Source organism: Octopus sinensis, linkage group LG13, assembly GCF_006345805.1.
Source record: "Octopus sinensis linkage group LG13, ASM634580v1, whole genome shotgun sequence".
Classification (NCBI taxonomy): Eukaryota; Metazoa; Mollusca; class Cephalopoda; order Octopoda; family Octopodidae; genus Octopus; species Octopus sinensis.
In genome coordinates, this window is record NC_043009.1 from 32169363 (window position 1) to 32181862 (window position 12500).

Here is a 12500-nt window from a genome sequence, read left to right on the forward strand (position 1 = left end):
AAATTGGAATAGAGTGCCCAGTAGAACTATTATAGAAGAGTATTAGATAGCTGAAAAGAACATATAGCATGATACCGTAGGTTGCCGGTAGCAAGTCCTCTACGCATGCAAGATTTCTAACAAAATCTGAGTTAAAAGAATGATAGTAATAATGTTTGCAATGATGTTTGCTTTTTTTGCTGTTGGTGTTGATGGTGGTGATAGTGATGATGATGGTGATTATGATGAGGCTGGGGAGGAAAATGGTGATGGCGGTGTCATTGTTGTGGTGGTGGTGGTGGTGATGAAGATGGTGATTTTTTTATTGGTCGTCGAGGCATCGAATGAAGTTGAGATTACAAAGACTGGTTTCATAAATACATGTTTATATAAAGATTAAAATGAGTAGTGGTGGTGGTGGTGGTGGGTCAAACAATGCAATGATATTGTACAGAATACACAAAAATGATGGGGTACAAATTCTCGAATAGACTGTGTGGGACTTCTTCACTCTGGCCAATCATGGAACACTGCAGACCTGAGAACACCATCACCAATGATGGGCAAATGCCTTTTACTGACAGTCATTAATTGGCGTAGAAGTGCATGCTTTCGCCACAATCATCTTTTATCAAATTTACTGGAGAAAAAGACGAAGCTTGACTTCTACCTTCGCTTTGCTTTCTAAGGGGAACATAATCAGCGAAGTGGACGAGTCGTCACAAAGTTGGACAAGATGCTTTCAGGTAACTGTACGACTCTCAGTGCTCTGAGTTCAAATCTCACGAGCGCAACTTTACCTTTCGTTCTTTCTGGGTCGATAAAAAACGTAACAATCGAAGGCGGTGGATTGGCGAAATTTTTTTAAATGTCGAACCGGTTTCCTTTGTGCTATTTGTTGTAGTTCTTTGCACCCTGAGTTCAAATCCGGCCATGGCCTACATGTGTTGAAGACTTAATCGCAGTCCACTGTAACAACACTTTCTGGCACCTTGCATGCTTTTAACAGAGTTCACTCTGCTGGAAGCATTTGCTCATGTCTCTGGTTTAACGATACTTTCTTCCCTTCTTGCCCCCAATCTCGGGGGCTTTGTAACGTGTGAGTTGTTACTCTGTTCATAATCTAATTAAGATTTTGTTCGTATGAAGGTTTGGAATCAACCACACACCGATGGGTTTAACTGTCTGCCGAGCCAGCTTTGCTCAACGCTATCCGATAGTATGAACTTATCAGTCATACCAAAATCCCCATACATGAAATGAACCTCCATATTCTACCATGTTTAAATGAGGACGTACGATATGTGAGATTTGAAGACAACAAATTCCTCGCAAACAAAGAGCAACTGTAACAGATACCATCTGGATATGTTGTTGGTTCGTAATTATCATAGTAATCTGCGTTAGTGTTTTGCAATCTTCTTGTTCGAAACATCTGCCGAAAACACAATGACACTACCATCCCACCTTCCGCCCTTTTATAATAAAGGTGATGGTTCTAATTAAACTTCAAATGAATGTAAACAGGTTTATTAATATGATTAAAATAAGAATAATTAAGAAAACAGACATTGTTTATTGATATAATTAAAATGAGAACAATTAAGATACAAGTAATTCTTAATTAATGTGATTCCTGTAAATGAAGACCAGCAGCAAGTTTTGCAAAATTTTTGGTTCTGCTGTCATAAATCCCCACACTTTATTCTATTCGTTTAGTTTCTGTTCTTGAGCCAAATTTGGGTTACTGTACTAAAACCTCTGTTTGTTAAAAAGAAAGATGAGAATGCAATAAAATGCGATAGATCTCATTCTGCATTGCGCCATATTTCGTACATGCCTCGGCATTTAAAAAACCGTATCTTTAATATATTTTCATTCGTAATATGATAAGAGACTCCTGTAACTCAAAATACGGTCCTAATTTGTTCACGAATGGGTTCTTCACCCAGACAGAAGCATATGCTATTAAACCTTGTCACGAAATCATTCTTTAACTGTTGTAAAGCGTGCCGGATAAAATACATAGCCGCATTTAGTCCATCTTTACTCTCTGAGAGCAAACTCCACCGAGATCGATTTTGCCTTTTATCTTTCGACGTCTATAAAATAAGTACCAGTTAACCAGTGGGATTGATGTCATTGAGTTACCTCCTCCTACCAACATTTTAGGCCTTGTGCCTATAGTAGAAAAGATTATTATGAGACACTTTATCTATCATTTCAATACGAATGTTGTAAAGTTAGAAGGAGCGATTCTAGTAAAAAACCATTTCACAACCAAAGAAGTGTGAAATGGTTTTTCACAGTCAAAGAAGCAATCGTTCAAAACCGCTGAAATAATCGAATGGTGAATATCTTAGTTGTGATTTTGTTAACAGCGTAAATTATATAAATTTGGTTTGAAGAAAGATTCTGAGTCGGCCAGTCTTTTAATGACAAGGTGTTGGCGAGGAATCACTTTGAATTGTGAATATATTAGGTATTTCTTTTGACATATATGGTACCAAACCAACTTAATATCCTCTCATAGATGGTACACGGCCATCAGTAATGCACCGTGTAATACTGTTGCAAGAAAACTTTATTATATTACTATTATAATCGAAAATTTGTCTCTTTGCATATTTCCAACGATTTATAGAGAAATTATTTTTTCAATTTATTTTTGTCTTTCACAAAACACCCAGAGGCCATCAATAAAAGCTCTTTGCCTCGTTCAGTCCTTTCGAGTTTCATACAGAACCGGCTTTCGGTATCCTCCTTCATTCATAAATCCGGCAAGATACAGTATAATTACTGCACGGGACCGACTTGAAATTATCTTTATCTAGTTTAAGGAGTGTGAAAAGAATATCAAGAGGTAAGAGTATTATTAGTGCCTCCCAAATTGTGCGTGGTTTTCAGCATTTTGCTTTTTATTGTGGCATCTTACAAGAAGCAATGAGGCAATTGTTAATTTTCGGTTTGGCTTTTGAAATATATCTAAAGTCTGGCGTCTTTCAACTCACCCGCTTCGTCTTTTCTAGCTTTAATCTATTATCCACACCTTTCCAGTTGCTTTTTCGTAAATTGCTCTCTTAGACGTAATAGTTTCACAGTTTCTTTAGATCAGACAGTGTTACAGAAAAGACACACAGGTCGTCAATATTCTGAACGTAGATCAATAAATCCCATATTTCTATTGGTGATATATATTGCTGACCTTTCTTTCTTCTTTCCTTGTATGTTTGTTTCCTTTTCATTTTTGTTTCTTTCTCATAATGGTAAAAAATAATATTTAAAAAATAACATAAAAGATTTAAAAGCAAAATCTTGATAAACGATATTAAAACAAAATAGTTTTTGATAAAAATAAATCTGAAAAGTTTTGAAAAATCTAAGTTTGATATAAAAAAATGTCAAACTGAAATTATATGGAACAATAAATATGATGACATGTAAAAAAAAACGTTGTCTGGAAAAACATATATACATTTTTATTTGGGATTTTACAAGGCATAAAGTGTTTTGAGTACATTGAAAAGAGACGGCATGTGAAACATTCGTCTTTAAAATGTGTTACGAGCACAGAAGTAAACAACTAAAAGCGAAAGTCTATTCGATTGCAACGTCATAGAAAAGAAAAAAAAAACATGCATTCCGAAGGGCATTTACTTTATCCTATTCACTTTATCCGTCTCGTACGTATAAATTCTATGAGGGGTGGGGACACATTGTACTTTCTTATTCATCTGTTATAACAAGTAACAATTGCTAAGAATCCAATGCTTGCATTCAGATCAAACTTCAACTTTCAACATTCACTTTACACGTGACCTGTTTTTTTTTTCATTACAAAATGGTGGCTGCCAGCTTTCAAATAAGGTTTACCGAGGTTAGAATCTGTTTGTGTGTAAAATGAAATAACAAAAAAAAATATTGAATTACTGGAGACGTTATTGAGTTACAATATCATGAAGAAAAAAAGAATGACATTTGAAAATGAAGGTAAGTGTGAAATGCGGTTACAATGCTGTATGAAATCCCCTTATTGTGGAATAAAGCCAAGATACTTTTATGGCTTTTCCATCATCATAACAGAGAAAGGTTATAGCACAGTAACACACATTTTGACCGATAATAGAAATCGACTGGAAATAGTGCAGGGTGACGAATGAGGACCTCGTTTATCAAAGTTGACGTGAAATATGGAAGAAAACTTGCTTCTGGTTATCAACGACAGAGATTCTAAATCACAAGTAAATGATGCTTTCTTTCCTAATTGTTCTTATCTTAATTATATTAATAAGCAATCTAAATTATGACAGCAATAGGATTTCAGATTCAGTTTCACTGCGCAGTATCTTGAGCAAGAATCTCCTATGACAGCATCGAACTGACAAATGGCAAATGAATTTGATAGAATAGATGAGGAATGATGCCAGCCAATGTATGTATGAGTATTTTATGTGTGTGTGTGTGTGTGTGTGTCTATATATATATATATGTGTGTGTGTGTGTCTATATATATATATGTGTGTGTGTGTGTGTGTGTTTGTGTGTGTATGTATATTCTTTTATCCTTTTACTTGTTTCAGTTACTTGAGTACAGCCATGCTGGAGCACTACCTTGAAGGATTTTAGTCTTTGTAAGCATAGTACTTATGCTATGGGTATCTTTGGCCGAACTGCTAAGTTACGGGTACGTAGACACACCAACGTCGGTTGTCAAGTGATGGTAGGGTTAACAAACATAGACACAAAGACACACACATGCACACACACATATAAATATATATATACATGACGGGCTTCTTTCAGTTTCCATCTACCAAATCCACACACTAGTTTTGGCCGGCCCAAGGCAATAGTAGAAGACACCTGCACAAGGTGCTACACAATGGGAGTGAACCTAGAACCATGTGGTTTGGAAGCAAGTTCTTACCACACAGCCACGCCTGCTCCTATATATATATATATATATATATATATATATATTATATATATATATAGTTAATTCAAACATGAAAACACAAAGAGAAAACACAACGCGAGGACGTGGAACAAGTATAGTGTTATTGGACGCTCAGGAAAGAAAAGAAAGAAGGAGGATTTAACGTTTCGAGCGGAGCTCTTCGTCAGAAACATAGGAAAAGGAAAGATCCAAGGAAGGGAAGACAGAGGAAAGAAAATCGCCAACGATACACACGCGGTCATATTTTGAATGACCGGAAGGGAATGGGTGAAGAAAAAGTTCTTTCAAAGACAGGAGAGTGCAAGAGAAGGAGGTATGTGTGTGTATGTGTGATACATATACATATACATATACATACATATATATATATATACACATATTTTATATTTATATACATATAAATACATATACCCGTATGTGTGTGCAAGTGTGTTTGTGATTATACCCTCACGACTTTACAGCCGGTGTTGGAGTTTTTACGCGCCTGTCACTTAGCGGTTTGCAAAGAGCCTAGTAGATTAGGTACTAGGCTTAAAAATAAGTCCTGGAGTCGGTATGTTTGACTAACCCTTGAAGGCCGTGCTCTAGTATGGTCGCAGTCCAACGATTGCAACAATTAAAAGAGTAATATCTACTATTCTAATTATTCGTGTTTCCATCAAACTAACAGTGTACCATTAAACTATTTATTTATCTAGTTTTCTAGTGAGTCCACCATATGCTTGAAGCTCATGAAGTGCAATTTCTGCTTCAAAACAATTGTTGCTGATTTAAACTGAAGCATTTGTTGTAACAAGAAACAATTGCTGAGAACTGAATTGTTCTGTGTAAGTTCAAACGTCAACTACAATATTGGAGGGCGTAAGTTTCCACGTGACTTCTTTTATAACAAATGATAGTCGCCACGTTTTAAAACCAAAGTTTACCGTAAAGCTCTTGGAGTGGAAATGGCAACAATAATCTCGTAACATGACTAAAGAGCCTTTCAGAGCCCCTGTAATAAATTTCCTTCATGGCTCTTAAAACCCTCCTAGAAAACAGTATGGATTTCTTTGAGAAATGCGTATTAACATGTAGTCAGATAGTCAGGTTCAATAACAAAAGCACGAATTTAACACTAAACCTATTCGTTATAATTGTTAAACGTACGCTTTATAATAATATTTTAAACAAGGTTCGTCTTACCGAATCAACTATTTTAAATACAATACGGTAACTAGCTCTGTCTTAAGACTTGTTTATTTTTGTTTTGCCTCTTTACAATATCGTTTATAACGCATACATATATACTATTCCTAGGGTAAATTCTCTTGAACCAAAAATGAAAGTGAAAGTATAGTAAAGGAAAGAGATTTTTCACTGAGATATTTTCAAGACATTCAATATTCAACAAAGATACAAAGGTTGATATTAGCCATTCTTAATTCAGAATTCTGGACTTTTCTTCTATTAATTTCAAACAATAACCACCGTAATCTTTTCGTTCCAATACATATCTTTCATATGATAACATTGCCCTGATGCAAACCGGATGATAACACCACAGACTTTAGAAAAATAACATTACAAATGACTTATTATTGGAAAATATCTAATCAAAACATGAAGACAGTAAGCTTGAGTCAAAGGAAATGGGGAAATAGCTGACTCTTTTCAAGTATTGGACATTCACCATAATGCTGTAGCTTCAGTATATATAAACTCTAGTATGAAGTTTCGGTATTTATATTATCGAAAACTATTTATCGAATCGCAAGGTTACGTGTTGACATAATTCGACGCAATTGTTTAGAACGGTAGATTTTAACATTCACACAGACACACAGATATACACATTATGTATGTATGTATGTATGTATGTATGTATGTATGTATGTATGTATGTATGTATGTATCTATCTATCTGTCTGTCTGTCCCTCTATCTATCTGTCTGTCTATCTATCTATCTATCTATCTATCTATCTATCTATCTATCTATCTATCTATCTATCTATCTATCTATCTATCTATCTATCTGTCTGTCTGTCTGTCTGTCTGTCTGTCTGTCTATCTATCTATCTATCTATCTATCTATCTATCTATCTATCTATCTATCTATCTATCTATCTATCTATCTATCTATCTATCTATCTGTCTGTCTATCTGCCTGTCTATCTATCTCTCTCTCTCTCTCTATATATATATATATCTGTACATACATACTTACATAAAACAAATCTTACAAATCTGGACACACACACATATATACACACATTCAATACCCTTATGATGTTGAAATTCCAATGTAGATCCTTTGGATCTAGGTTAGAAACCGGCTCCTTCTCTGTTGGCAAGAAATTTTGAAATAAAACTGATTAATGACATACATATATACATGTGTCCGTACGTACACACACACATACACATACATCAATAAACATACATGTATGTATGCAAAAGAGAGGAAGGGAGTGTAGGTTAAAAGAAAGTGGGTGAGAGAGATACAATAATCCGATTATGCGATCGAAGAACTCCACTATGAAAGAGCTGATAACTTGAAGACACAGTGCGTATGTTACAGTTCAGATTCCCTTACAAAATGGTTGATATATTTTAACTTTTTTCTAATCTACATATCCAGTTGTCTAACTAAATACAAGTATGACGATCCGCACTTCAATATCACAGTGGTTCATGCATTTTATATTCAATCATCAGTTGGGGGAGGGGAATGTCTTTTTGTCATATATATCTTAGCAAGCTGTGATAACGCGTTTGTGCTGAAAAAAAAAAACGGTTGATCTTGCAACTTATAAGGCTGATTATTTCAAGGCTTAAGACGATGAATTGACACAATCGTTAGCACGCCGGACAAAAAGCTTAAAGGCATTTCGTCCGTCTTTATGTTCTGGTTCAAATTCCGTCGAGGTTGATTTTTGCCTTTTATCATTTCGAGGACTATGAAATATGTACAAGTTGCTCACAGAGTTTGATATAATCTGTTTGCCATTCCCCCAAATCCCAGGTCTTGTGTCTATAGTAGAAAGCATTACCTTAAGGCTTAAAAAATATTCTCATTCTTATATGAATTTCGTTTTAAATTTGATCATGAGTGAAATTTTGCCTTATTGCTGCTCAATGTGGGTGTTTAAGTGGCTAGAAAGAGTAGTCAATTCTTCTTTAATCCACGATTTATATCTTAAAACTGAAATGATTACTAGTCCTTGAATACTAAGTCTGAATAAAAAAGATGGGACTGCCACAGATGAAAAAACTTTGACTATAGACCAGCTTGCTGGGAGATGACCTGGAACTAAACAACGAAAACGAAAACAACAGTCGTTCAGCAAAAACTGCAGAGCAATCTCGGATTTCTTGAGACTACAATGTATGTATGTATGTATGTATGTATGTACGCATTTTGCTCCTTGTATTTAAATCCCACCGTGGTAAACTTTGTCGTTCGTCTGTAAGGATTCGGTAAAGTGACAGTAAACTGCTGGGTTCGATCGTTTTTTTCTACTTCTTTCTTCCTCCTGTTCAGTTTACACCATCAGAATGGTCATGGTAGATCCCTCACAGAAATGTTTTGCTGAATGATAAGTTCACAGCCACTTTTCATGGAAGACGAAAACGAATGTACTACGAGACCATCCAAAAACAAACGGCATGGAAAGGAAGCAGAAAGAAAGAAAGAAAGAAAGAAAGAAAGAAGAAGAAGAAGAAAAAAAGAAGAAGAAGAAGAAGAAGAAGAAGAAGAAGAAAAAGAAAAGGAAGAAGAAGAAGAAGAAAAAGAAGAAGAAAAAGAAAAAGAAGAAGAAGAAAAATAAGAAAAAGAAGAAGAAGAAGAAGAAGAAGAAGAAAAAGAAGAAGAAGAAGAAAAAGAAGAAGAAAAAGAAGAAAAAGAAGAAAAAGAAGAAGAAGAAGAAGCAGAAGAAGAAGAAGAAGAATGCAGTGGAACCAGCAATATTACCATTATTTCTATCTTCCACATAATTGTCCTTGTTGGTGTCGCTATTATCATTTATGGTGCTAGACTTTCTCCTCAGAATTTACATTAAGCTCCAGTATTTATTCTCTTAAATTAACAATTAAGTAAACAAATTAATTATTCATTTATTTTATTCACTAAATTAAACAGATCAGTGTAAAAAAGAAAACGTACCTAAAAAACACTCTTTAGACTCATCATTATCTTAAATTAAATATTAATTAAACAAATCAATAATTTATTTTCTGTTATCAAATAAAACAACGATCAATATCAAATTTATTATCAAACTGAACAGTTTTGATTCTTCTTCTTCTCATTTATCTTATAGAGAAGCAGACCAACAAAATATACCTTTAAAGAAAATGTTGGTCGAAGAAAACTAATAACGTGCCAAAAATAACAGAGGATTTGTGAGCGTAAATTTGAAATATTAAAAACAATAGCAATAAGTGAAGTTAAAACAGATGAATGATTAATATTGGCTAATTCTGCAAAATCTAAGACTCACTTTGCGGGAAGCCACTACAGGGTCACTTGATCTGTTTGTTATAGCAACCAAATCTCCCTCAAATTAACGCACAGTCTCACACTTTCATTAAAGAAAGAATATAAATGATAATGTAAGGCAACATAAACACTATAAATAGGATGGTCATGACTGGACTTCCTTTGATTGTATGTTGCCATATATTTAGACGAGTGTATCACTGAGGCAGGTATCAATGCTTCAAAGGCAACGACCATTTTTATGTTATTTTAGCTGTTTCTTTTTGAAACAGCGCAATAATAGACATGAGAATTATAATCTTTTTAACAAGTAACATATTCTATCATAAACAGTCTATTTACTTCACAAAAAGTTAGAATCCAAAAAAACAAATTTGATGGCAAGAAAAGAAATGTCATTGGAAAAAAATTATTACGAAATTGCACTTTATGTTTCTGCACATTCTGGGACTTCCATATTTATTAAATTCCTAAAGGTTAAATATTTCTGCTTGAGAGATTAATATATTTCCAGGCTTGTTTTCGTACTTAGCCACACAACTAATCTTAAAGAATACAGGTTAACTAAAACAATGCTAAATGCATTCAGGATGTAAGAACATCTAAAACGTGTTGATAGAACTTGAATTGTTGTCATCTGATTAGAATAATCTTGCAATGATCCATGTCTGCTGCACATGGTAAGATCTGAATATGTTATATAATGAGTTGAAAAAATTCTTGATTAATTGAAATTTTCCCTTCAATAAGTGACGGTACACAATGGTAATTTTGCTTTCACATCCAGAAGGGTGCTCCTACTACAGTACCGCATCCTAGACTGCCTCAAAAAAGTCACTCTAGTGACTGGCATTAAACCACTCACAGACACATTCCAGCTTCTGGCATACAGTTATGTTGTCTTTCATTTTACATTTTCTCTTCCGACAATGATGGCCCCAATTCCTCAGTACTGGTTGATTTCACTACCTCTTGTCAAATTTATTGCGTCCAAATCATAGGTATTGTACTAATCACTAGAACTCCCTGCATTAGAAATCAGTGCATCAGGAGCCAGTTATTCTAAATTACAAAAAACAAAAAAGATTCTGCGCCCTGTTAAATACAACCAAATATCCGAAGGTTGACAGTATATCTGTAAATGGCAGAAATTTATTTAGTTGTGTATGTGCATATAAACATGTATAGACTCATGCCTACACACGTGTATACACTGGTGTGTGTGCGTGTGCAAAATTTAGTTGAACATTTTGGTTCAACTCTTTTTTCTAACAGAGTCAATTTAATTTTAAATCTGTTGTAAACATAATAAACATTGCTTGACGTAAATAACTCTTACACAGAATACAATTCATATATTTGAATTTTACATCATAAATTTCAACTTACATCATAAATTCACATCATAAATTTCAAGAGAAATATTGGAAAATGGACATGACATTAAGAAAAGAAATTCTAAAAATACCCTCATATTCTTTACAGAAATTCCTCTGCTATCAGGCGAAGTCATTGTAATAGCAATGAAAATACATTGGGTCATTTTTATATTTTATACTTGCTGAATAATGGAATGAAGACCTATGTCAAAAAGTTAGGACATGTAGAAGATAAATTCTTAAACTTATCATATTTTAACTGTCTGTATTTCTGAGATGGGTTATTAATATGAAAATTGAAATATTTCGAATTATTAATCTTATCACTTGAATATGATTGAAAACCAAACCAATTGAACACTAGTGTAGAAGAGCAATATTCAAAACTGATGAGAAGTTCTAAGTCGTGAATCCTTCCGTCCTTCTATTCCGCCATCTAAAGTATCAGACATGTGCCGTGCAAAGGTGTTATGATGATTAACCTTCAACATTTGACTAAGTTATTTCCAACTAAATATACGAGGATTAACGAAAGCTAAACGTGCTCTTGTATATAATCACACACACACACGTGCAGATACACCAAAATACATACATACATATATTTATATTTATGTATATATCTATACAATCAAGCACACACAAATATGTGTGTGTATATCTATCTGTCTATCTATCTATCTATCTATCTATCTATCTATCTATCTATCTATCTATCTATCTATCTATCTATCTATCTATCTATCTATCCATCCATCTATCCATCCATCCATCCATCCATCCATCCATCCATCCATCCATCCATCTATCTATCTATCTATCTATCTTATTTTTTTAATTTAATTTTATTTTATTTATTTTATTTTTTTTTGTTCTTTTCTTCCCTTTTACGATCCCTCTTGATCGAAAACCTACGCCACCCCCCTTTTTTTCTTTTGTTTTTTGTTTTTTTCATCCCCCAAAAGAAAAGCTCTACCTTGTAACTTGTCCCATCCGTGTGCAGCCCTGTGTGGCCAATAAAGAAACTTATCTATCTATCTATCTATCTATCTATCTATCTATCTATCTATCTATCTATCTATCTATCTATCTATCTATCTATCTATCTATCTATCTATCTATCTCTCTCTCTCTCTCCATATATATATATATATATATATACACATACAATCCTCAGAGGTCAACAGCGTATTGTGCGTGTGTTTGGAAAATTTAAGTAATCTAATTGTGGGTCGTCAACTAATAATAAACATATATACTCCACGCAGTATACCGAGTCTTGTATACATACATACATACATACATACATACATACATACATACATACATACATGCACACGCACAAAATTTACGGAATGGAGTAGACAAAATCCGGCCTACATATATATCATAGAGATCGGAACTTCGGAAGTAGTAAAAATCCATGCGAGGTGATTTTAACCACTTCTGAGGTCCCGCTCGCTATGAAACATATGTAGCCCAGATCTTGTCTACTCCATTCCGTAACTCTTATATTTTTATTCGCACACCCGGCAACCCTGGTTGCCTACCGTCAAATGTAAAAAGACCTTTTTTCAGCTTATCGTACTTCGATACGAAAAAAATCCCACAATCTTCCGTCTCGATAAACCACTCTTGTCCCTGAAAGTTGTTTTTCTATAGTTACTACGGTTTGCCTGAGGCTAACTTTCTTCTTACACCTCG

The 12500-nt window shown here is 34.3% G+C and overlaps 2 long non-coding RNA genes across 3 annotated transcripts in view; both read left to right on the forward strand.

Annotated features, from left to right (window-relative positions):
- The window catches only part of LOC118765785, a 265208-nt gene that overhangs the window by 243768 nt on the left and 8940 nt on the right, over positions 1-12500 (forward strand). The window lies entirely within an intron of this gene.
- The window catches only part of LOC118765786, an 8249-nt gene continuing 171 nt past the window's right edge, over positions 4423-12500 (forward strand). The window contains exons 1-2 of one of the 2 annotated variants that reach the window (XR_005001664.1): positions 4423-4450; positions 5017-5019. This is a non-coding gene — a long non-coding RNA (uncharacterized LOC118765786). Of the gene's footprint in view, positions 4451-4485; positions 4525-5016; positions 5020-12500 lie in introns of those variants that run through there. The other variant, XR_005001665.1, reaches the window with a different exon arrangement.